We start from the raw sequence: 24,398 nt of genomic DNA on the forward strand, positions 1-24,398 counted from the left end.
AATACACAGTACATACAAGAGGATGGCGCTCACAGTCCCCAAATATTTCACCTTAAGGGGAGAAGGACCTATATGCAAGATATACAGATATAACAGTCCTCAATCAATCTCAGATTTTCCAGACCAGCATAAGAACCATAAAAAACATCAAGTACCATGAGAGTTAATCCTATGAATATGTTGGGCAAAGTTCACATTTCAAAGAGAGAGTCTAGCATGTTCAACTTCTTTACTCAGATTCCTGCCTTGTGTGCTCCTAAAACAGATGCCTTGCATAGACAGCCACCACCAAACCCCAGTGAGCGACTCACCGACCGTGTGTAGCAACCTACTGGCAAGTCAAATGTAGCATTGGCACCGTTCTCAGGTCATCCCCCATCACTCTGGCTTAGCCTCCTTTTCACCTTCAACTGTTTATTTCACACCTTGGGCTTGATTCACTAAACCATGATAACTCAAATATCAAACCTTATCAAAGATATCACACTTTATCAAAGTTAACACACCTTATTAGAGTAGCATAGCGAGCGCTATGAACCCTCAGGGGCTCAGGGCAGGACGAGTGCCATTGCCAATTAGCAGGCATAAGTTCGTAGGGTTCGCTATGCTACTCTGATATGGTGTGCTAACTTTGATAAGGTGTGATATCTTTGATAAGGTGTGATATTTGAGTTATCACGGTTTAGTGAATCAAGCCCTTTGTGTGCTGCACTCCGAGTTCCTCAATAAAAATGCCTCATACAGTGTAAATCTGCTATGATTTATTAAAAAATAAAATTCCAATGCAATCACATACTCCAAAAGTATTCAACAGTGTAGAGTTTTGGGATGGGCTCTCCCCCATTTGTTGGCTGCTTAGCTGGCTGAGGACCTCTGTATTCCCAGGTAGCGTTCCTTCCGCCGCACACTCGGCTAGTTCCGCTCTATCTCTGGTGCCCCTGATGAGTCATTGAGATGAAACATGTCGGGTGGAGCTTAGATGCAGAAGTGAAGCCACACGTGCTACGCTGAGAGGTGGCGGGACAACCTGGGATACCGAGACAGAGCGGAACAAGCCGAGCGCGTGGCGGTAGGAACGCTACCCAGGAATACAGAGGTCCTCAGCCAGCTAAGCGGCCAACAAATTCTATGCTGTTGAATAGTTTTGGAGCATGTGAGTGCATTGGAATTTTATATTTTAATAAATAATAGCAGTTTTACACTATATGAGGCCTTTTTATTGAGGAACTGGGAGTGCAGCACACGGTTTAGTGAATCAAGATTCACTAAATCGCTATAACTCAAATATCACACCTTATCAAAGATCACACCTTATGAAAAGATATCACACCTTATCAAAGATATCACACCTTATCAAAGTTAACACGCCTTATCAGAGTAGCAAAGCGAGCGCTACAAACTTATGCCTGCTAATTGGCAATGGCACTTGTCCTGCCCTGAGCCCCTGCGGGTTCATAGTGCTCACTATGCTACTCTAATAAGGCTTGTTAACTTTGATAAGGTGTGATATCTTTTCATAAGGTGTGATATCTTTAATAAGGTTTGATATTTTAGTTATCACGGTTTAGTGAATCAAGCCAAAGGTGTGAAATAAAGAATTGAAGGTGAAAAGGAAGCTGAGCCAGCGTGGCGAGGGACGACCTGGGAACGGTCCCAATGCTACATTTGTCCTGCCAGTAGGTTGCTACACACGGTGAGTCGCTCACTGGGGTGTGATGGTGGCTGTCTATGCAAGGCATTTGTTTCAGGAGCACATAAGGCAGGAATCTGAGTAAAGAAGTTGAACATGCTAAACTCTCTTTGTGCAACATATTCATAGGATTAACTCTCTCATGGGATTTGATGATTTTTTTTTTTTATGTATTTTTTTTGTATGGTTCTTATGCAGGAAAATCTGATGTACTTATGAGGAGAGCTGTTGTCTCTGTATATCTTGCATATAGGTCCTTCTCCACTTAAAGTGAAATATTTGGGGCCTGTGAGCGCCATCCTCTTGTATGTATATAATAAAGATAAAGCACAGGGATTTGTCGCTAAGATTAGCAATATTCCACTACATAATTCCCATAGTAAACTATCCGTAATATTTACCGATATTTTGCTATGCCTAAACCTAACCCCGCTCTCACACATAACCCTCCCTCTACCGATCCCTAACACTAAGATCCTAACATGGTGGTGACTAACCCTAGACCTCCCCCCTCCCTCCACCAGTGGTGCCTAACCGTAATACCACTCCAGGTGGTTCCTAATCCTGACCACCCCCTGGTGGTGCCTAACTTTAAGACCCCCCCCCAATGGTGCCTAACCTTAAGACCCTCCATGGTGGTGCCTAACCCTAACCCCTCCCCTGGTGGCACCTAACCCTAAACCCCCTCAAACCTTTCCTCCTCTTCTAACAGAAAGACATGGTGTGCTGAAAACAAAGTGATTTTTTTTTACCTTGCTGCATATTGCGGCCATTATAAAAGCCTCGATTTGTGGCTAAAAAGGTACATTTCAGCGCCAGGAGGCACCCGATAGCGGCTACCACTGTGCGCCAATACTTTCTTTCCTTGCCGCTAATCGTGGCTTTTATAATAGAGGCCTATGGTGGCACTGTTTTTTCCTCATGTGCCCTTTTTTCCTGCTTCATTTATGTCCTGGTATAAAGGATTGAAGTAAAGCTATATGCTATGCTAGTTGGTGAATGAACGGACATTAAATATATTACAGCGCACACACAAATGCTCTTCTCAGGCTCTAAACAGATGTGTGAAATACTGATTAGGAAGAGCTAATCCATGTATGAAAGATTCATTTTCATTCCCTGTAGGTGACAGAACTAAAACACCACAGTTGCTAATAGCATCCTCTTTGTTTATCGATATCAATGGTTAGTAAGTTCACTTCTATCACCTTGAATATGCTTACTATTCATGTCACATAAGTTATTTTCACGTCCATCATACACATCATAGCAGCTTGTTCTGGCCCATAACTGAATTGTCCTTTGATGCTCAGCACATCAGTGTGAGGCCTGGGACCCAATACAAATCGCAAATTGCTATCGCAATCGCTAGCATTTTTAATGTTTTTAATTAGCGTTTTCTGGCGATTAGGTAGCAATTTTAAAAAGTGTAAGCTCTTTGCCAGCGATTGGGTAGTGATTTACGATAAGCGATTTTAATTCTGATTGGTCCTTTCAATTAGTTTTCATCTTTTTTTTACAGTGTGCAGTAATTTAAAAACGCTAGCAAATCGCTCTGTGTAGGTTTTGAGGAGTTTATATACTTTACATTGCAGAAACGCTAACGCAAAACGCTAAAAATGCTGCATGTCCTGCATTTGCGATTTTGGTAATCGCAGTCGCTCCAGTGGAATTTGGCCCATCAATTAACATTAGCTGAGCATTTAGGGAAATCGCTAGCTAGCGGTTTCAAAACCTCCAGCCCTTATACAGTATGGTGATCTGATTTTAGGCAATCTGGATCACGATTGCTTTGAAATGGAAGGTTTGAAAAGCGTTGTACTGCCTCCCAGTTGATCAGGTTTTTTGTTTTTGCTTTGCTCCTCAAATCACACCATTATTTGAACTGTATTGAAAGTTTTTGATCAATGTGTGTAGAAAGATGAAATATCAGGTCATCGGGTGTATTCCTTCGTAATGACCGAGTCATTATGAGATTGGTGGGTATGATTGTACTGTATATATCAGCCTTTACACAAACCATGGCACAGAATCTTTGGCACAGCCATGTCTGTACTATCACAATCGAGATAAACAGAGTAACACCAAGAGCCCCAATAGTGTAGTATGTATTGACAAAGGGGATAATGCCAAAGAGTAATAGTTGTTATACTCACAAGCATGGGTCACCAATAGGCAACCACTGTAAAGGCAGGTGGGGAGATTATCCTGACCCCACTCAGGAATAAGAAGTCGCTCTCTGTAGATAGTAGAAAAGGGTCGCAACCCTCCACCCAGGGTGGATACAATATTATATAGGAGAGAACAGAGGTGCCAAAAGGATAAAAGGGGTTTTAAAAGAGCTTAAAAGCCAAAAATTTGGTAATTAGAGGAGGCAGTGGTGGACTTACCTCCTCCAAGCAGACACAACACGACTGTACATTCAGTCTATTTATTAACAAACTCCAGATAAAACAAAGCAATGCGTTTCACGGGTCAGCGCCCGCTTCCTCAGGCAATAGAAAAAGGAGTTACAGCTGCAAATGACAGAGATCAGAGGGTATATTGTTTCTACTATGATACATTCTTCATTTAAAGCTTTGATCAATGAGTGACAAACATGTGCAACATAATATGGTATATTGGCAGTAAAGATACAGTATTTTGTATAATAGAATTGTTATGTTGGTGGGTTATTTTAGTGGGGGGGGGGGGGATGGGATTTTGATAAAGACAAAGGGAGGGGAGGAGAACCACACAGGGGTGGGGGATGGGGGATCCTGGGGGACGGGGGGAGAGGAGGGGAAGTTGCCAAGGGAAAGTTGTGTATCAGGAGGAGGGAGTGGGGGGGGGAGGGGTTTATCAATTATAGCCATGGGACGTGCAAGTGTTAGAGCAAGTAGCAAAAGAGAGACTGTAGATCAAAGGTAGTAAAAGAGTGTGAATGGCAGAAAAACAAACAGTGGCAGCAAAACATACCCCAGTATGGGGTTAAAAATCACAGATGGCAGCAGTAAAGACAAAATGTAAGTGGGTGAACCCACCAGAACTTACCATCTAGCAAAACAAACAACACTCGGCACCTCTGTAAAGGCAGAGAGTGTCTGAGCATGCTAAGTAGTGTTCAGGATGTGACATCAACTGGGGAGAGGAAGTGCATCATCAGTGGGCGGAGCCTACAAGGACTTACCCTTTTAAAAAGGAGTCAGGCCACTGTTTTGCTGCCACTGTTTCGTTTGTTTTGCTGCCATTCACACTATTTTACTACCTTTGATCTACAGTCTCTCTTTTGCTACTTGCTCTATAACTTGCACATCTCATGGCTATAATTGATAAACCCCTTCCTCCCCCCCCCACTCCCTCCTCCTGATACACAACTTTCCCTTGGTATCTTCCCCTCCTATCCCACCGTCCCCCAGGATCCCCCATACCCCACCCCTGTGTGGTTCTCCTCCCCTCCCTTTCTCTCTATCAAAATCTCTCCCCCCCCCCCCCACCAAAACAACCCACCAACATAACAATTCTATAATACAAAATACTGTATCTTTACTGCCAATATACCATATTATGTTGCACATGTTTGTCACTCATTGATCGAAGCTTTAAATGTAGGATGTATCATAACAGAAACAATATACCCTCTGATCTCTGTCATTTGCAGCTGTAACTCCTTTTTCTATTGCCTGAGGAAGCGGGCACTGACCCGTGAAATGCGATGCTTTGTTTTATCTGGAGTTCGTTAATAAATAGACTGAATGTACAGTCGTGTTGTGTCTGCTTGGAGGAGGTAAGTCCACCACTGCCTCCTCTAATTACCAAATTTTTGGCTTTTAAGCTCTTTTAAAACCCCTTTTATCCTTTTGGCGCCTCTGTTCTCTCCTATATAATACTGTACTATCACAAAGCCATGATAAATTTGTTCTCTTGTGATTGTTAAATTAGTGTTAATGTGAGGATAGGGTAAAATGTTAAGGTATCTAGGTCACTGATAGCCATTTTTACAAAGGTTAGCGTCAGGCATCAGATGAGGCAAGATTTTGTAAGGGTGTGTGTGTGTGTGTGTGTGTGTGTGTGTGTGTGTGTGTGTGTGTGTGTGTGTGTGTGTGTGTGTGTGTGTGTGTGTGTGTGTGTGTGTGTGTGTGTGTGTGTGTGTGTGTGTGTGTGTGTGTGTGTGTGTGTGTGTGTGTGTGGTGTTAAAGAGAACCCGAGGTGGGTTTGAAGAATATTATCTGCATACAGAGGCTGGATCTGCCTATACAGCCCAGCCTCTGTTGCTATCCCAAACCCCCCTAAGGTCCCCCTGCACTCTGCAATCCCTCATAAATCACAGCCACGCTGCTGACAAACAGCTTGTCAGAGCTGGCTGTGTTTATCTCTATAGTGTCAGTCTGCTGCTCTCCCCGCCTCCTGCAGAACTCCAGTCCCCGCCTGCATCCCTCCCCTCCCTGCTGATTGGAGGGAAGGGACGGGGGCAGGGACCGGAGCTCTGCAGGAGGCGGGGGAGCAGCTGAGACTGACACTACAGATGTAAACACAGCCTCACAGCACGGCTGTGATTTCTGAGGGATTGCAGAGCGCAGGGGGACCTTAGTGGGGTTTGGGATAGCAACAGAGGCTGGGCTGTAAAGGCAGATCCAGCCTCTGTATGCAGATAACATTCTTTAAACACACCTCGGTTTCTCTTTAAGGGTAAAGAGATATTAGGAAATAGATGGGGACAAATTAGTGTTGACAATGGGTAAAGGTATACTAGCTATTACTAGATATAATTCACTCATAATGTCCCCTACTCTCATCTGACTATATTCTTTATCAACCCTTCTCCTCACAAGAACATTCTCCCGAGTCCTGACCTCCCTCTCCCCTCACATGGCCACCAGCTCCTTCCCCTCCCATGGTCATTCTCCTGGCCTGCCCTCTTCCTCTTGTGACCATACTCCTGGTGTGCCCCTCCCCTAACATGACCATACTCCTAGCCATCTGTTGCTTTGTAATACTGTAGGTATCAGTACAGGCAATGTGGACAATGTACAAGTGTAACATCAGTAGCCACTCCAGTTGGAGGAAGTGCTAGTAATTTTAAATGTTGCATAGCATAAAGCGGATAAAAGTAAAAGAACTGCTCAGTGGCAAAGTATTGCATATAGTCATCTATTTTATCTGACTAAGAGGGTGAAGGGTCATCACCGTTTAGCTTAATTTATTGTAGTCATCAATAAAGTTGTTCCATTTATTTGAAGGTGACTTCCCCATTGTACATTGTCTAGCTATAACGTTTCTGCTAGCAATAGTTGTCGCTGCTGCTGAAGCATACATTTTGTAATCTATTGTAGTGGGACATTGTGTTTTGTCGTGGAGAACATTTACAAACTGTTTTCAGATTATCATAGGTGGACCAGACCAAATCATTGCATTGTGGTAGGATTATAAGCCACATAATGGCCCCTATTCTATTCACTTTTTTCTTCAATGTTTTCTCCTACGTAATATTTTCACACCTTACCATTAAAGTGCCAACAAGCAAGAAAATACTCCAAATAATTTTGACAGTCCTGTTTCATCTACTTTAGTACTTTTCAATTGTAGGGTTCCAAAAAGTTATTTTAAACAGAAGATGAAACATGATCTCCTAAGAGAAAACTTTTGAGAAGAATTGAATTGAATAATGCCCAATGAATCTGTTTGTATTTAGATATCTTGGTAATAGCTAGGCTTTATGTACAGGTTGACCTGTGACTTTGTATAATCTTTTTTATGCAGGGGGCTTTTTTTATTACTGTAAGGAAAACAGTAACTTTTCCGAACACGATTGGCAATTCGAAGTAGACATGGAAAATATCTTTGGAGATCATTGCATTTCTTCTAGTGCATTACCCCCTTTGGGTTTTATGGTTAGACTGTTGTGTTTTTGACTTGTCTCCTGCGCTGCTGTTTTCTTGCAGAACATCCGTTTATAAATTATATAACAAGGTAAAGGTAAATGTAATACAAGGGCAGCCGCTAGGCTAGAGGTCGGCTGTGCGGAAGAAGTGATTGTTTTGTGCGAAGTAATTTATGAGCTTCAGGTTTGAAAAGATCAAAATGTGGAGTGACACCTAAGCTAAATCGATAGGAGCTGTCACAAGTCATGCAATCGCCGTTCTAAGTAATATAAATACAGAACAAATGCTATGAGCTCCACAGGCTTCAAAATACCATGACAATGTAAAATGTGAAGATCTGCAATCGCATACATAATACAGAATCATTCCAGTCTGAAATTCAAAAGTTATGAGAAGCAAAAAGTGCAGCAAAGTCACCCAAATATTTGACTTATTGTTATTTATTCTACCGAAATGTCTACATTAAAAAAATGCCTGTCAAAATCATAAATTATTATTATACTATTTATCTGAGGTTTCAGTTTTTCAATCCACTTAGTAAAATGGGGTTATTATTAAATAGTACTATTAGTCTATTTGCTGGCGATTTCTACAGCCGTTGCCATGGGGATAATAACCCATGGTGGTTGCTGGCGAATAATTATTAAACACTAATGATAGGTAATGTTTATGTGGCTGCATAGAATACTTCTCTTCCAATATTCAAATGTCTTATTTCACCAGGTCAAGGTTAGGAACCAGGAAGGAAATGTCATTAGAGTTGGAGAGGATAGAGTTAGGTATTAAGAAGCTCTTTATGTTGAGGAAGGGGCCGGGGGTGAGTCAGGGTTTGGCACAGGGGTACGTTATGGTTAGGCATAAGAAAATGAATTGGACTGATTCAGTGGTGTAGCCATAGGGGTTGCAGAGGTAGTGACCACACCAGGGCCCCTGGACCATAAGGGCCTTGAAGAGGCCCTCCTTCAATCACTTTATTAACCCTTTATTGGTGCTAAGCTGGTAATGATCCCTCTATATGGGCTTTGATTAGTTGAAACCATTAATAGACTGTTATCCTTCCCTTCTTACACCTCTGTTACACTACAGCTTTCCTTGGCAGGTTTTGGAGCTCCATATAAATTTGTATGTATAGAGTGCTTGATGGGGCCCCAATGTAAAACTTGCACTGGGGCGCAGAACTCCTAAGCTACACTACTCGACTGATTAATTAACTTTGATGGATTAGGTGGAAATGCTAAAAATGCTAAAAATATTACCATTGCTAAGTTAATAGCTGAATGTGAGTAATCTTATTTCACTAATATTCTTACACACAAATGAACAGGTGCCTTGGTAAAACACCATCAGCAGTGCACCAATAGGGGATGCAGAGGTTGCAAATTTGCAATTACAACTAAGACCTTGGATAAGGGCCGATGTGGTCCCCGACTCCTCCCGATGTGTTCCCCGACTCCACATGTCACAATTCCCACGCCTTTTCATTGATGTTATAGTGGTAATGATTACCATTGTGTGTACTGCTTGTGAATTACAGGACTATAATTAAATGTCAGCAGGAAAATATTTCATCTGAACTATATTTCAAATCTTTAGTTATTTGGATTTTGGCTTTAAAGAAAAGCTGTGATTGTTTTTTTTCTTTTATGGAATCTACTAAAATCCTGGCTGCTTATTCTGAGGGAGTCCCTGCACAGTGGGTGTGATTTACTGAATTCATAGATTGTATTTGTGATCCTTTGTCTTGCTGTGGCTACAAGCACCATGCAGGATTCAGTGCAACCTGCTCAGCAAGTGAGGATTGGTGCTGTGGGAAAAAAATACAATCTGCTGTGGCTTTGTGTACATCAAGAGCTATTCCTGACTGAATCAGCAGCTGCACATGCAGGGACAGATTTCTGAAACGGCCACAGTGGCCCAACCCTTTGGGTGGCTTCTTTCCTATGGGGCAGCTGGACATTGGAAAGGGGTTGTTGCATATGGAAAAGGAGGCTAAAAATAGAAAAGGGGGCTGTAAATGGAGATCAACACATGGAAGAGAGGAGCTGCTGCCCAAGGGGGCTGTACATGAAAGGAAGGGGCTGTACACATAAATGAGAGGGGCTGCTTTACTTGGATGTTACACATGGAAGATGGGGATGCATATGGAAGGGGGGTGCACATGGATGGGAAGACACAAAAAATTGGATAAGGATCGGAAAAAGTATAAATCTGAAAAGGTAAAGAGTGTATGGACGGCGTAACTACAATTCCCCCCCCCCCCCCTCCCCAGCAATACTTTGATGGGACCACTTAATGTTCACAACCCGTCATTTGCCTCCCCTTGGGAACTCTTACAGCCTGGGGGCCCAGGTCACAAAACTAGTGTGGCCATCAGGATCTTCACACCCATAACATGTGTAGCCACAACCCCTGATCTGGAGTGTCAGAGAAAGGGAAAGTTATTAGTTAGGGACCCTCACACCTCCGCTTTATTTTCACTTCAGATTTCCTTTAAAAGAAAGAACATTTCAACAATCCATCTCCAGCATTGAAAGTGCAATATTTAGAATAGGCTTGCTTTTTCAAGCATGCTGGATTGAACTATTTTCTTTTAATGGAATAATTATCTTTTGGAATGCTAAAAAAGGGATCTCTACTAGAAAATGAATGAAAATTAGTTATTTTTTTTCCTCCTATACCTCTCATTTAAATGTTAACCACCTCCTGTTGTCAGCTCCAGCTAAAGAACAGTTCTCACGGTCGCCTCTTCTTTAGACCTAAACTACATGTGCATACATCACAGTTTCCTGTTTTAGTTACTAGAATGCGTACTAGTGATATTCTACTATTACATTTCCATAGTAGAATATCGGTAGTATGTACCAATAATTTACTATTGCTAAACCTAATCCTACTCTCACATAGAACCCTCCCCTAACCTCCCCGGTGGAGCCTAACCCTAATCCCCCCCCCCCCCCCGGTGGTGCCTAACCTATCACTCTGTGAGGCCTAATCCTAACCCTCCCAGTGGTGCCTAACCCCCACGTGCAGTCTGACCCTAACCCCCCTGGTGGTGCCTAACCCTAACCTCCATTACTAAGTCTCCCTCTCTCCTAAACCTAACCGCTCCCCCCCAAGGTAAAGCCAAGCACCCGCTGTGCAATGCTGCAATTTGCATTTCCACAAACCCCCGATGCCCGCGATTGCATCAGGTGCCTGCGGATGCATAAATCTGGTGCCCAAAATTAGCTGCTTTGTCCCAAAGTAAAAGCTGTGATTTGCAGCAAAAGGGGTAAAATTCATTGCCACCTAGCACCTGATAACGGCCGTCGGCTGACCGCCATGCGCCCCAATTTAACTTTTCTAGCGCTAATCGTGGCTTTTAACATTGGCGCCTGTGAGTCATCCTTTCTTCCGTAAGGGCTCCTGCACCCTTTTTTTCCTGTCAACTGGAAAACCCTTTTCTGTGGCCTTCCTGCTAATGGACTGGCTCACTCCAGTCCATCATGAATAAGGGCCAGTATCCTTGAAAAGTCATGGCTCTCTTCTAGTGTGCTCCAGTACTGATGTGTTAAACATAAGCAAGAGGGGACTCAGCCAAAGTGGCCCTTCAGGGCCATCTTCGCCAGGAATCTAGTGTGTGTACTATGGCACGCCAACATTATTTTAAGGCCCAGCAAGCCGGATCTGGATGAGTGCATTATTACCCTTCTTACCCTGCCTGCCAGAATCCACTCCATCATGTGCCAGCTGTCATCCCTTCTCTCCCTACAGTCCATGTCAGTTAGTTAGTTGAGCTGTATGTAGAGTTTGACTGCTGACCGGTCAATCACGTATTGTCTATATCCACTTGTTATTTATACCCAATACCCTTTAGATTTTTAAGCTCACAAGGGAAGGGCTCTCTCACCCTTTTGTGTCTTGGAACTTGTTATTCATTTCATAGCTTGCACTATGTTATACATTTTATTTATTATCATGTTACATCTGTCATTGTAACCACCAATTCTGTATATTGTACCAGTATCCATATTTGATGTATACCATTGTCTGTATCATTGTGCATCCCTTGTTGTTTTCCTACTTTGTTCAGTGCCACAGAATATGTTGGCACTTTATAAAATAATAATAATAAACAATAATAATACACTATTTTTGCTATGTAGGTATAGGCTATGTACAGTGCCTATTTGTGGGTGCTTCTGACCTTTTTGTGGAAATGATTTCCTTTCCTTGCTGATTCACCTTGGTAGATGTATGTAGACAAACAAAATCATTACAAAAGAAACACTACTAAGCAAGCATGCAGCAAACATGGAAAAATATAGCAATCTGAAAAATCTCATAAAAACATGAACAAAATCTCAACATTGCAGAGATAAAAAAAAAAAAAAAAAAGTCAAGGGACAAAAAACATCAACATGTCAGTAATAATATGCCCCATTAGGATTGTTCAAGTTTCAGTCTAAAATCGCTGCCTGCAAGTTTGAATAAATGAGTTTATGAAATTAAAAGTAAACCATCTTGCAAAGTGATTTTTTTTCCTCTGCCCACTGTCAAGTGATGCTATATATGTGGAAGTATTTAGCTAATATTAAGTTATGTTGTATGTTTGTAAACTTTTACGAAAAGTGAATGGTGCTATTTTTAATCCGACCACAAGAGGTCACTAGCAGACTTTACAAATAGTTATTTCAGCTCATAAACTGCATTTTGTTTGTTTTTAAATACTTGTGCTATTTGTAAGTGCTCTCAGCATTGAGGAATTTCAAGAAAGTACCAGTAAAATGTTATCAAGTAGTGACTATGTTATTATTGCCACTTGAAAACAATATTGAAGTGTAAGATCCTAAGAAGACACATTTTAGTTAGTAAAACAGAACTTAACATTCAGGGCTTATTTCCATATGCGCGATTTCAGCCATACTTTCGAAAATGCAGCACAATGTGTCATCACAGGCACAACAGAAGTGCATAGAATGCACAGTCTGATGTTTCCATAAATGTGTTGATATTCACCGCGGAATCGCAACATATGGTTGCATGTTTTTCAGTGTTGTTGTGCAGCGATCCCATTCAATATAAATGAACGGGATCACAAGTGCTTACGGGGGAGAATCTCGATGCAACGCAGAGCTTTGCGTCACCATGGCCACCTGCATCACACGTTAACCTCCTTAGCGGTATGCCCGACAGTGTGTCAGGCATACTGCTCTCTGGCCTCAGGAGTCCCACATGAATAATTTATGTGATCCAATTGGTGCAATAGCTTTAGTCGCCCCTGATCCATCCACTTAATACATTACCCAGCCTGGATCCAGCGATCAGCGCAGCCTCCCCACACAGCTCTGGTCTCTCTATAGGAAGGATCGGGTCTGCGCATGACGTCATGACGTCGGTGATGTCATGATGTCATGTACGATCCTCCCCATAGCGAAGAGTGGAGTTGTGCAGAAAGGCTGTGCTGATCGCTGGATCCAGGCTGGGTAATGTATTAAGTGGCTGGATCGGGGTATTGGGGGGTGATCGGGGGGGTGTCGGCTACCTATACTAGCTAGCCTAGTGCCAGCTAAAGCTGTTGCACCCCTAGGATCACAAATTATTCATGGGCGACTCTAAAACTGTAAAACCTCCTGAGCGAAGTTACTGTGGAAACTAGGCCTTAGAAATAAAAAAAAGTAATCTAGGGTATCAAGTTTATGTTCAGACTAAAGTAAAAGCTGACATTTATCTCATATACAGTATGTATCAAGTACTGGCCTAATTCCGTAACTTGTACCTATGAATTAAAGATTGCCCAGCAAGCTCATTGTGAAGCAGAATAAAGATGGCCAAACTGCCAGCGAACAATGTTCGGGTTTGCCCCCTCAGGTGAACAAATGGTGTGTTCGACCCCCTATACATTATAATGGAGCCAAACTTTGACCCCTCACTCCAGAGTCAGCAGACACATGGCAGCCAATCAGCTATCTCTCCCACCTGAACAGCTCCTCACCTATCAGAAAGCCAGCACAACCGCCATTTTCCAGTCTGTGTTTGGCTTCTGTGCGTGGCAGATCAGGGAGAGTGTGCTGCAGATAGGGAAAGTGTTAGTTAGGCCTGTGTTCTGTGTCCCCAGTGGAGTTTATTGCTGCTACAATACCAATTCACCATCTACATAACTCCAGAGCCCTTCTAAAGGCTCTGTTTTTATCTTGTGATGTTCAGTGTGTCCACACAGTGCACTTTAGCGGTTGCAGAAAGGTGAAGTCAATGCTTAGTGCTACAATAGTACAGGAGGGCTGTTTTTCTATTTCTTGCTATTGTTATATTGCAATCCTGTGTGTCCAGTGCACGTTAGCTCTTGGAGACAGGTCTGCTGGTCCTAGTAGTGCACCGACCATAACCCAATAATCCTTCCACCACTACTGGCATCTAGTATCCACTACCGCCCCCTGTATAAAGCCTTAGTGCAGAATCAGTTTTTGTTGGTCGCTTAACTGTCATTGAACTACCTCAGCCCGACCATAGTGGCTGGAAAACTGTGATCGCCTGCACTTCCATGAACGTGCGCACAAGTACTGCAGCCACTACACACCACTACACAAAAATTGCAGCCGAGAGGACTAACATTTATGTCCTGGAGGTGTCAACTAGTAAAAACAAAGATATGCTCAACTGACGTATTCACTAAAGGTCTTTGTGGTTGTTTGCGGACTGCGGCGTATAAAACACTGCGTTTGGTCTGTCAATCATGGATGGTCGGAAATGCCAATTTCCGATTCTGCTGTAAATCCGCATTCCGCCATTGCCAAATACCGATTCCGCGATTTCTGGCGCAATTTCCGCATTCCAATGCGGAATTTCCGCCGGAAATCGCGGAAATTCCGCCCGACTGTAACATCAATTTTCTCAAAAACTATAAGGTCTTTTTGAAAACTTTTTTTTGCATCTTGTTCAGAAGATTCTGTTTAATAAACCCTGAAACCCTTGGGGTTTCTTCTTACGGGGGCTTTGCTATTAACCGCTAAAGTCGGCGGATTTTTACTGTAATGTATTGTAAATGCAGAAAATAGGCAGATGCAGATTTTCTGCATTTTACATTACAGTAAAAATCCGCCGACTTTAGCGGTTAATAGCAAAGCCCCCGTAAGTCCTAGAAACACCACATTTTCAAGGTTTATTAAACTGAATACTATTCAAGCTTGGCAGTGAAAAATTCTAAGCAGTGGGACATACACTCCCAGAGACTAATCTGAATGACAACTCAAGAAAAATATCAAAATTTATTTACTGAATCCACAATCGGTACTAATAAAAAGCATATATATTAAAAATCACATGGGATGGCCACCCCGTTACGACTCACCCGCTCAAACCACCATACCACACCAACAGACATACGCCGGCATCTAGCACTAATGGCAGACCTACAAACATATGTCACATCTAATATTGTAATTATGGTAAGCAATGTCCCTACAGCACATAGGGAAAAAGGGACAAAAAAGCAAGGGGGCTGATGTCATGCACAGTCCAGCATCATATATGTGCGCAAGCCTTGAAGTTAATATTGCAGAGTGATATACAGAAAAAAAGCAGTTCATCCATCAGCAGCAGCATAGCAAGCAAGATAGTGATAGTTCACCTCAGCCAGGTTAGTTCATCAAACAGGCGTTTCCATAGACATAATCACAAAGCTTCACAGCATCAGAATCAAGTACAGTGAAAGTTCATCTCACCGGATCATGACAGGGCTTCATTGAATACCTCACCATGCTCTCAGGCTGCATGAAAACTGCCACTCCAGACTCACTGGCTGTATCGACTGTGGGGTGATGATTTGTACATCCAGTATGGGATGAAGTGCAGGATGCTGTAGGCTGATGTATTTGCCCAGGCTGTGCTCAGCCACCATCAGCGCTGAGGTCGTCCTGAGTGTGGAGCCGGGTGGTTGGGGGAGGCTGATGGCAAAAGCCTCATATCAGTGTCAGAGCGGGGGTCGGAGCGGCGTGGCGTCCCATGCAGAGGCAGAAGGCTTCCCCTTATTAAACTGAATCTTGTGAACAAGATGCAAAAGTTTTCAAAAAGACCTTATAGTTTTTGAGAAAATAGATGTTAAAGTCGGGCGGAATTTCCGCGATTTCCGGCGGAAATCCGCCTAACGCACTTGCATTACCGATTTCCGCATCCCGATGCGGAAATGCAATTTCCGATCGGAATTTCGGAAATTGCATTTCCACGGAATCCGAATGAGCATCCCTACTGTCAATGTGAAGCAGCCGTAACCCTAGCACTAGCTGATGGATGTGTACACACGGCGGATGTTTTAAAGCACTTTATTCTACCAATTTAGGAATGTAATGTGATTTCTGCCCTTTAGAGATGAAAACACAACTCTACATAAATGACATCATTTTTGGTGGGACTTTTGCCATGGATCCCTCTCTGGCATGCCCCTGTCCAGGTGTTAGGCCCCTTGAAATAACTTTTCCATCATTTTTGTGGCCAGAAACAGTCCCTGTAGGTTTTAGAATTCGCCTGCCCATTGAAGTCTATGGAGATTCGCCTGTTCACGATTCTTTGCAGAGATTCGCATTCGCCATTTGCGAATCTTAAATTTAATGTTCACCCATTTCTAGTCCTGGCCCAGATATTAACTGGGTACTCTAGAGATGCAAGAGTGCTATCCACTACACCCTGCTGCTTACAAATGAGAAGCTCAGCTTGCACACCTAAGGCCCCCTTCCCCTCACTCATCTTTATAAGCCATGTATTGCGGTAAAGTGATGTGACGTGATCCGTGGGGACATCAGGAGTGTTTCCATCCATGTGTGCCAACTACCCTCCCTCTAACTGCATTTGTCTGGCCCTGAATGATTGACCAAGTCACTTCCTTAAAGAGACTGTGGAGCGATCAAAAATTGTTATTTTTACCTGCTAGTTCACTTCAGTAGTCTCATTAGATGTAAACCGCCGCATCCTCGCCGCAAAACGAGGGCTTTAGACCCCCAAATCCTGGGCAATTTGGGGGGGTCTATTGCCATGAGAGGCAGAACTTTCTGCTGTAGCTCTGCCTCTCCTGACATCAATCGCCGTGCAGATCTCCGCCTCTCCCCGCCCCTCTCTGTGAAGGAAGAGTGAGAGAGGCGGCGATCTGTGGCGATTGACCTCAGTAGAGGCAGAGCTGCAACTGAAAGCTATGCCTCTTTCAGGGGCCGCCGGTCGGATTGCCCCCCGGGGATTTGGGGGGTCTAAATCCCTCGTTTTGCGTCGGGGATGCGGCGGTTTACATCTAATGAGAGTGAAGCGAACTAGAAGGTAAAAATAGCAATTTTTGTTCGCTTCAGTCTCTCTTTAAAGAGAGTGGTAATGCAATATTTATTATCGCTGCAGGCACCTCACACATGGAAATGTTTTAACTAATGTCAATAGTCAATATGAGGACATTTTGTGTCAATACTGAAAATGCAATTTCTGCTATGTGCTACACATTTTTTGCCAATGAAGTCTGATGATTGGTCTGTGATATCCCTTTTGTTCTTGTGAATGCCACTTCCCTGCTTCACTGTAATAAACAAGAACACAAAGGGATACAAAGAAACAATGGTGCGTTCTAACTATAGAGCAATTAAATATAGCTAAAGCTTTCACATAGAAATGGACAGCAGTGAGAGAGGCATGGAGCACCTATCACAGCTGCAGAGACAGTAGGTCTGGTGCGCAATGTACATAGTAGACAAATTGCTGTGAAGGACAAGTTCTTACTAAGAGGTCATTCTCAGATCCCCCTAAGGAATAAAATCAACAATGTATTATAGCAGCGCTATTGATCAGGAAGCAATTTCAAACTAATTTAATGTGGCCTACATTTACCTTTTAATGTAAAATTACAATTTATGCTTACCTTTAACAATGTGGTGATGGTCTTTGTGGCTTCTTATTTCCTGCAGACTTACATGTAGGGCTTGATTCACAAAGCCGTGATAACTCTTATCATGGTTGCGCTAGCACTTTTAGACGCACTATGATGCGCGTAACTTTTTTTTTGCGTGAAAATGGGTGCGATTTGTACATTATAACGCACATTGTACGCCATAACACGCATAGGGCTCGATTCAGAAAGAGGTGCTAAGCCAGTTAGAGACTTTAGGAGTGATAACCATTGCACCACGCTGGTGAAAAGCCAGTTTAGGCGTGATAAGTTTAGGCGTGATAAGTTTAGGTGTGATAAGTTTAGGTGTGATAAGTTTAGATCGCGCGCAAAGTCCCGCACGCAAAGCAGCGCCATTAACCACTTGAGGACCGTGGGCTTTACCCCCCTTAAGGACCGGCCACTTTTTTTCCATTCAGACCACTGCAGCTTTCACGGTTTATTGCTCGCTCATACAACCTACCACCTAAATGAATTTTGGCTCCTTTTCTTGTCACTAATAAAGCTTTCTTTTGGTGCTATTTGATTGCTCCTGCGATTTTTACTTTTTATTATATTCATCAAAAAAGACATGAATTGTGGCAAAAAATGATTTTTTTAACTTTCTGTGCTGACATTTTTCAAATAAAGTAAAATTTCTGTATACATGCAGCGCGAAAAATGTGGACAAACATGTTTTTGATTAAAAAAAACCCCATTCAGTGTATATTTATTGGTTTGGGTAAAAGTTATAGCGTTTACAAACTATGGTGCAAAAAGTGAATTTTCCAATTTTCAAGCATCTATGACTTTTCTGACCACCTGACATGTTTCATGAGGGGCTGGAATTCCAGGATAGTATAAATACCCCCCAAATGACCCCATTTTGGAAAGAAGACATCCCAAAGTATTCACTGAGAGGCATAGTGAGTTCATAGAAGATATTAATTTTTGTCACAAGTAAGCGGAAAATGACACTTTGTGACAAAAAAAAAAAAAAAAAGTTTCCATTTCTTCTAACTTGCGACAAAAAAAAAATAATCTGCCACGGACTCACCATGCCCTTCTCTGAATACCTTGAAGTGTCTACTTTCCAAAATGGGGTCATTTGTGGGGTGTGTTTACTGTCCTCGCATTTTGGGGGGTGCTAATTTGTAAGCACCCCTGTAAAGCCTAAAGGTGCTCATTGGACTTTGGGCCCCTTAGCGCAGTTAGGCTGCAAAAAAGTGCCACACATGTGGTATTGCCGTACTCAAGAGAAGTAGTATAATGTGTTTTGGGGTGTATTTTTACACATACCGATGCTGGGTGGGAGAAATATCTCTGTAAATGACAATTTTTTATTTTTTTTTACACACAATTGTCTATTTACAGAGATCTTTCTCCCACTCAGCATGGGTATGTGTAAAAATACACCCCAAAACACATTATACTACTTCTCCTGAGTACGGCGATACCACATGTGTGGCACTTTTTTGCACCCTAACTGCGCTAAGGGGCCCAAAGTCCAATGAGTACCTTTAGGATTTCACAGGTCATTTTGAGAAATTTCGTTTCAAGACTACTCGTCACGGTTTAGGGCCCCTAAAATGCCAGGACAGTATAGGAACCCCACAAATGACCCCATTTTAGAAAGAAGACACCCCAAGGTATTCCGTTAGTAGTACGGTGAGTTCATAGAAGATTTTATTTTTTGTCACAAGTTAGCGGAAAATGACACTTTGTGAAAAAAACCAATAAAAATCAATTTCCGCTAACTTGTGACAAAAAATAAAATCTTCTATGAACTCACCGTACTACTAACAGAATACCTTGGGGTGTCTTATTTCTAAAATGGAGTCACTTGTGGGGTTCCTATACTGTCCTGGCATTTTAGGGCCCTAAACCGTGAGGAGTAGTCTTGAAACAAAATTTCTCAAAATGACCTGTGAAATCCTAAAGGTACTCATTGGACTTTGGGCCCTTTAGCGCAGTTAGGGTGCAAAAAAGTGCCACACATGTGGTATCGCCGTACTCAGGAGAAGTAGTACAATGTGTTTTGGGGTGTATTTTTACACATACCCATGCTGGGTGGGAGAAATAAATCTGTAAATGGACAATTGTGTGTAAAAAAATCAAAAGATTGTCATTTACAGAGGTATTTCTCCCACCCAGCATGGGTATGTGCAAAAATACACCCCAAAACACATTATACTACTTCTCCCGAGTACGGCGATACCACATGATTGGCACTTTTTTGCAGCCTAACTACGCTAAGTGGCCCAAAGTCCAATGAGTACCTTTAGGATTTCACAGGTCATTTTTGTTTCAAGACTACTCCTCACGGTTTAGGGCCCCTAAAATGCCAGGGCAGTATAGGAACCCCATTAATGACCCCATTTTAGAAACAAGACACCCCAAGGTATTCCGTTAGGAGTATGGTGAGTTCATAGAAGTTTTTATTTTTTTGTCACAAGTTAGCGGAAATTGATTTTAATTGTTTTTTTTCACAAAGTGTCATTTTCCGCTAACTTGTGACAAAAAATAAAATCTTCTATGAACTCACCATACTCCTAACGGAATACGTTTGGGTGTCTTCTTTCTAGAATGGGGTCATTTGTGGGGTTCCTATACTGCCCTGGCATTTTAGGGGCCCTAAAACTTTGACAAAAAATAAAATCTTCTATGAACTCGTCATACACCTAACAGAATACATTGGGGTGTCTTTTTTCTAAAATGGGGTCAGTTTGTGGGGTTCCTATACCGCCCTGGCATTTTCGGGCCCAAAACCGTGAGTAGTCTGGAAACCAAATGTCTCAAAATGACTGTTCAGGGGTATAAGCATCTGCAAATTTTGATGACAGGTGGTCTATGAGGGGCGAATTTTGTGGAACCAGTCATATGCATGGTGGCCTTTTAGATGACAGGTTGTATTGGGCCTGATCTGATGGATAGGAGTGCTAGGGGGTGACAGGAGGGGGCCGTGGGCTATCTGGGGCAGGGAGGGGGGGAGAAATCAGTGTGCTTGGGTGCGACATAGGGTGGCTGCAGCCTGCCCTGGTGGTCCCTCGGACATTGGGACCACCAGGGCAGGAGGCAGCCTGTATAATACACTTTGTAAACATTACAAAGTGTATTATACACTTTGTAGCGGCGATCGCGGGGTTAACATCCCGCCGGCACTTCCGGCGGGATGTTACGGCGGGTATGCGGAGACAGGCGACGGCGGAGGATCGCGTCACGGATGACGCGATCGCTCCGCCCATGCCCTTACAAGGACCGCCGCCTCTGTGGGTGAGCTGGTCCTTGCGGGCTCCACTTCCCAGCCGCCCCTGTGCGTTAGGCGGTCGGGAAGTGGTTAAACTCTATGCGAAGTGCACCAGACTTTGCTAGCGCAAAACTTTTGATCAGCTGTGCACTGCGTTGCTAACCCAGTTGGTGCTATAGTTATCACGCCTAAACTTACCACGCCTAAACTTATCACGCCTAAACTTATCACGCCCAAACTTATCACGCCTAAACTGAGTTTAGGCGTGATAAAGGCCTTTTCACCAGCGTGCTAAATGTTAGCACCGCTTTGTGAATCAAGCCCATAATGTTTTTCATGCGCAAACGCGACTTTGTGCATGAAAAACATTAGGTGCGTTATAGCGCGCGTGACCGTGATAAGAGTTATCATGGCCTTGTGAATCAAGCCCGTAAAGAGCGAGTTCAAAACAAGCACTCCTCTGGATGCTTAAAGGGGTTCTTTCGCGAAAAAAGTAGGCAGTTAAAAAATGTGACAGATGACAGGTTTTGGGCCAGTCCATCTTTTTAAGGGGGATTCTCAGGGCTTTCTTTGTTTTCAACAGCATTTCCTGAACAGCAGTTTAACTGCCAAAATAGTAAGATACCAGCCGGCCTCCCTAATCACTTGCACACTATTATGTCAGTTAGATTTTGCAACTGTTGTTCAGGAAATGTTGTTGAAAACAAAGAAAGCCCTGAGAATCCCCCTTAAAAAGATGGACTGGCCCAAAACCTGTCATCTGTCACATTTTTTAACTGCCTACTTTTTTCGCGAAAGAACCCCTTTAAAGGTTAATGGACAACTTTATGCAAAAAATTGTAAAATATAAAATATATACAAATTTACATTTCTCTGAGTAATGCACTATAAATTACCCTTTCTCCTATGTTGCTGTTACTTATAGTAGGTAGTGAAATATATGACAGATCTGTCAGGTTTTGGACTAGTCCATCTCCTTATTGGAGATTCTCAGGGTTCTCTTAATTCACAAAAGCACTTACTGAACGGCAGTTAATCAGTCCAGCTGCCAAAATAGTGGGCAAGCAAGCAGGGAAGCTGGCTGACATCTTTGTATAGATTCTTCCCAGGAAGTGCTTTTTGTAAAGAATAAACGGAATACCTAGAATACCCCATGAGATGGACTAGTCCAAAATGTCCAAATAGAAAAAGACTCGGTCTCAACCTGGATTTTAGGCCAAGTGCAAGAGCACTTGAAAAAGACCACTAGGTCAAAACGTTGTGCTCTAGCACTGTGGTTTCTGCAAATAAAATTGGCCAAATGGCCTAAAATCCAGGTCAAGACCCAGTCTTTTTCTATTTGGACTGTTGTTGCACCCTTGGTGGATACGGGTATGGACTGGTTGACTCCCTGGTGCTGTACAAAACTTGGGGTTGCAGCATTAAGGTTTTATCTGCACCTAGTCCAAAATGTGTCAGCATTTTACTGCCTACTGTAAGTGACAGCAACATAGGAGAAAAGTCCTTTATATAGCATTTAACTTTATGACCCAGCACTGCACTTTCCGTGCTGGAAGAAAGCCTAGCTGGAGTGTCCTGTTTTGTCATAGCCACATGTATGTATACATAGGGAAGAGCAGTGCATATGCCATGTATGTAAACCTCCATGAGCTAGATAATCAAAGCCACTAGCCACCAATCAGTTAAAGGACCAGTATTGTAAAATTGTAAATACATGTTAACATACACAAATAAGAAGTACACTTCTTTCTAAATGAAATGAGCCATAACTTACTTTTCTCCTATGTTGCGGTCACTTACAGTAGGTAGTAGAAATGTGACAAAACCGACAGGTTTTCAACTAGCCCATGTCTTCATGGGGGATTCTCAGCATAGCCTATATTCTTTTAAAAGACACTCTCTGAAAATGATTTATAGAATGATGGGCCAGCCTCCCAGCTTGCTGCATACTTTTTGTGGCAGTTGGAGGGAGCAACTGACATTCACTACGTGCTTTTAAAAATAAGGAAAACCCAGAGATCCCCCATGCGGAGATGGGTTAGTCCAAAACTTGTCAGTTCTGTCAGATTTCTACTACCCACTGTTAGTGATAGCAACATAAGAAAAAAGTAATTTATAGCTCATTTTACACTGGAAGAAACATACTTCTTATTTGCATGTGTTTACATGTATTTTCAATTTTACAATTACCTTTCCTTTAACTAGCAACTGTTTTAATTGGTTGGTTGCTGGTGACCTTGATGTGTTCACAGCTGCTTCTATTTCCTGGGTGATAGAGATTTGTACATATGACAAAATCTTCAGCTTGTTGCCGTTTATAATGTATGATGTATATTGAAGTTTTCTGTCCAGTAAGCGTAAACACACATTTCTTATCTAATGCAGAGAGATACATTATCATTCTGCATCCTGTACCGGGTAATGAGAAGCTTATATTTTATTCCTGTAACGGAAGGCTATATAGACTTTTATGAAATCATGTATTTTCCCTCCTAGTCTGACCTTCCTCGCTGCCCATAACTTTGTTCAATACATATTTTTCACTAAGTACTTTGCAGAGATTACACAGTAATGTTACTTGATCAAGGTCAGGTTGTTCCCGCTAGATCTTTTATAAGAGCGTTCACTGCCATCAGCCTGCTGGATTTCATCCCTCATGGGAAAATAAGGAGAAATATGTGTAGGTGTTTTCTAGCTGGTCCAGAATAGAAGGATTCGCAAATATAGTGACAGGCTTACACAATAATATCAACAATACATATATAATAATACATTTGACAGCAAAATAAAATAGCTGTTGGACATGTGCTGCTAGTCGCTCAGTGAGCAGCTGTATTTTATTACTGGCAGCATAGATTTCAGCGTGACTACGGCCCCATTTACACTTAAAGTTAATGGGAACCGCATTTTTTTAAAAATGAAGCAAATACTTACCTAAGGATAGGGAAGGCTGTGGGTCGTATAGAGCTTTCCGTCTCCTCTCTCGGTGCTCTCTATCCTGTGCTGACTCCCTCCCCTGCCGAAAGGGTATTTGGAAGACTTCGGGAGCCATGTCCTCCCGAAGACGTTCGGCTCCATACTGCACAGGCATGAGCGTGCAAGAGAGCGTGCTTGCGCAGGTGCAGTACAGGGCCACCCTTCTTCAGGATCACCCGGGCTCCCTAAAGACTTCTGAAGCCTCCTTTCGGCCGGGTAAAGCAGTATTTGACTAAATTAGTCAAATACTGCTACCGGGCGAGGCAGCACTGGAACAAGGGGACCAGGAGAGGAGCAGGAAGGCTCTATAGGACCCAGAGCCTTCACTCTCCTTGGGTAAGTATCTGTCTCATTTTTTTAAATGCGGTTCCCATTCACTTTAAACACTATTTTTTGTGCTGCGTTACCCATTCTGCATGCAGGATAGCGCAACAGCAAAGAAAGTGTATGCGGCCTGCTACACTTATCGCGTCACGTCACATTAAGGCGGAAGCTTCCAATCTGCTGCTGACCCGCAGCACAGTCAACAGTGCGTTGGATTTCCACGGCGACCGAATGCATGTAAGTCAATGGGCAATGCAGAATCTTTAAATACAATGGCAGGGTTGTGACTCACATGCGCGGAATGACGCAAATATGACGGGGAAGCCAGGAATCCCAGGGATTCGCAGGGAGTACGTGGCACTGGGCAAAGGGCGGCGGGAAAGGGGGGGGGGGGTGTTTAGGCTATGAGAGAGGTAAATAAAAAAAAGA

General features: G+C 42.8%; 1 long non-coding RNA gene across 1 annotated transcript in view; it reads left to right on the forward strand.

Moving 5' to 3' along the window:
* Positions 1-24,398, forward strand: part of LOC137546310 (uncharacterized) — a 97,847-nt gene that overhangs the window by 32,272 nt on the left and 41,177 nt on the right. The window lies entirely within an intron of this gene.

Source organism: Hyperolius riggenbachi, chromosome 1 (assembly GCF_040937935.1).
Source record: "Hyperolius riggenbachi isolate aHypRig1 chromosome 1, aHypRig1.pri, whole genome shotgun sequence".
Classification (NCBI taxonomy): Eukaryota; Metazoa; Chordata; class Amphibia; order Anura; family Hyperoliidae; genus Hyperolius; species Hyperolius riggenbachi.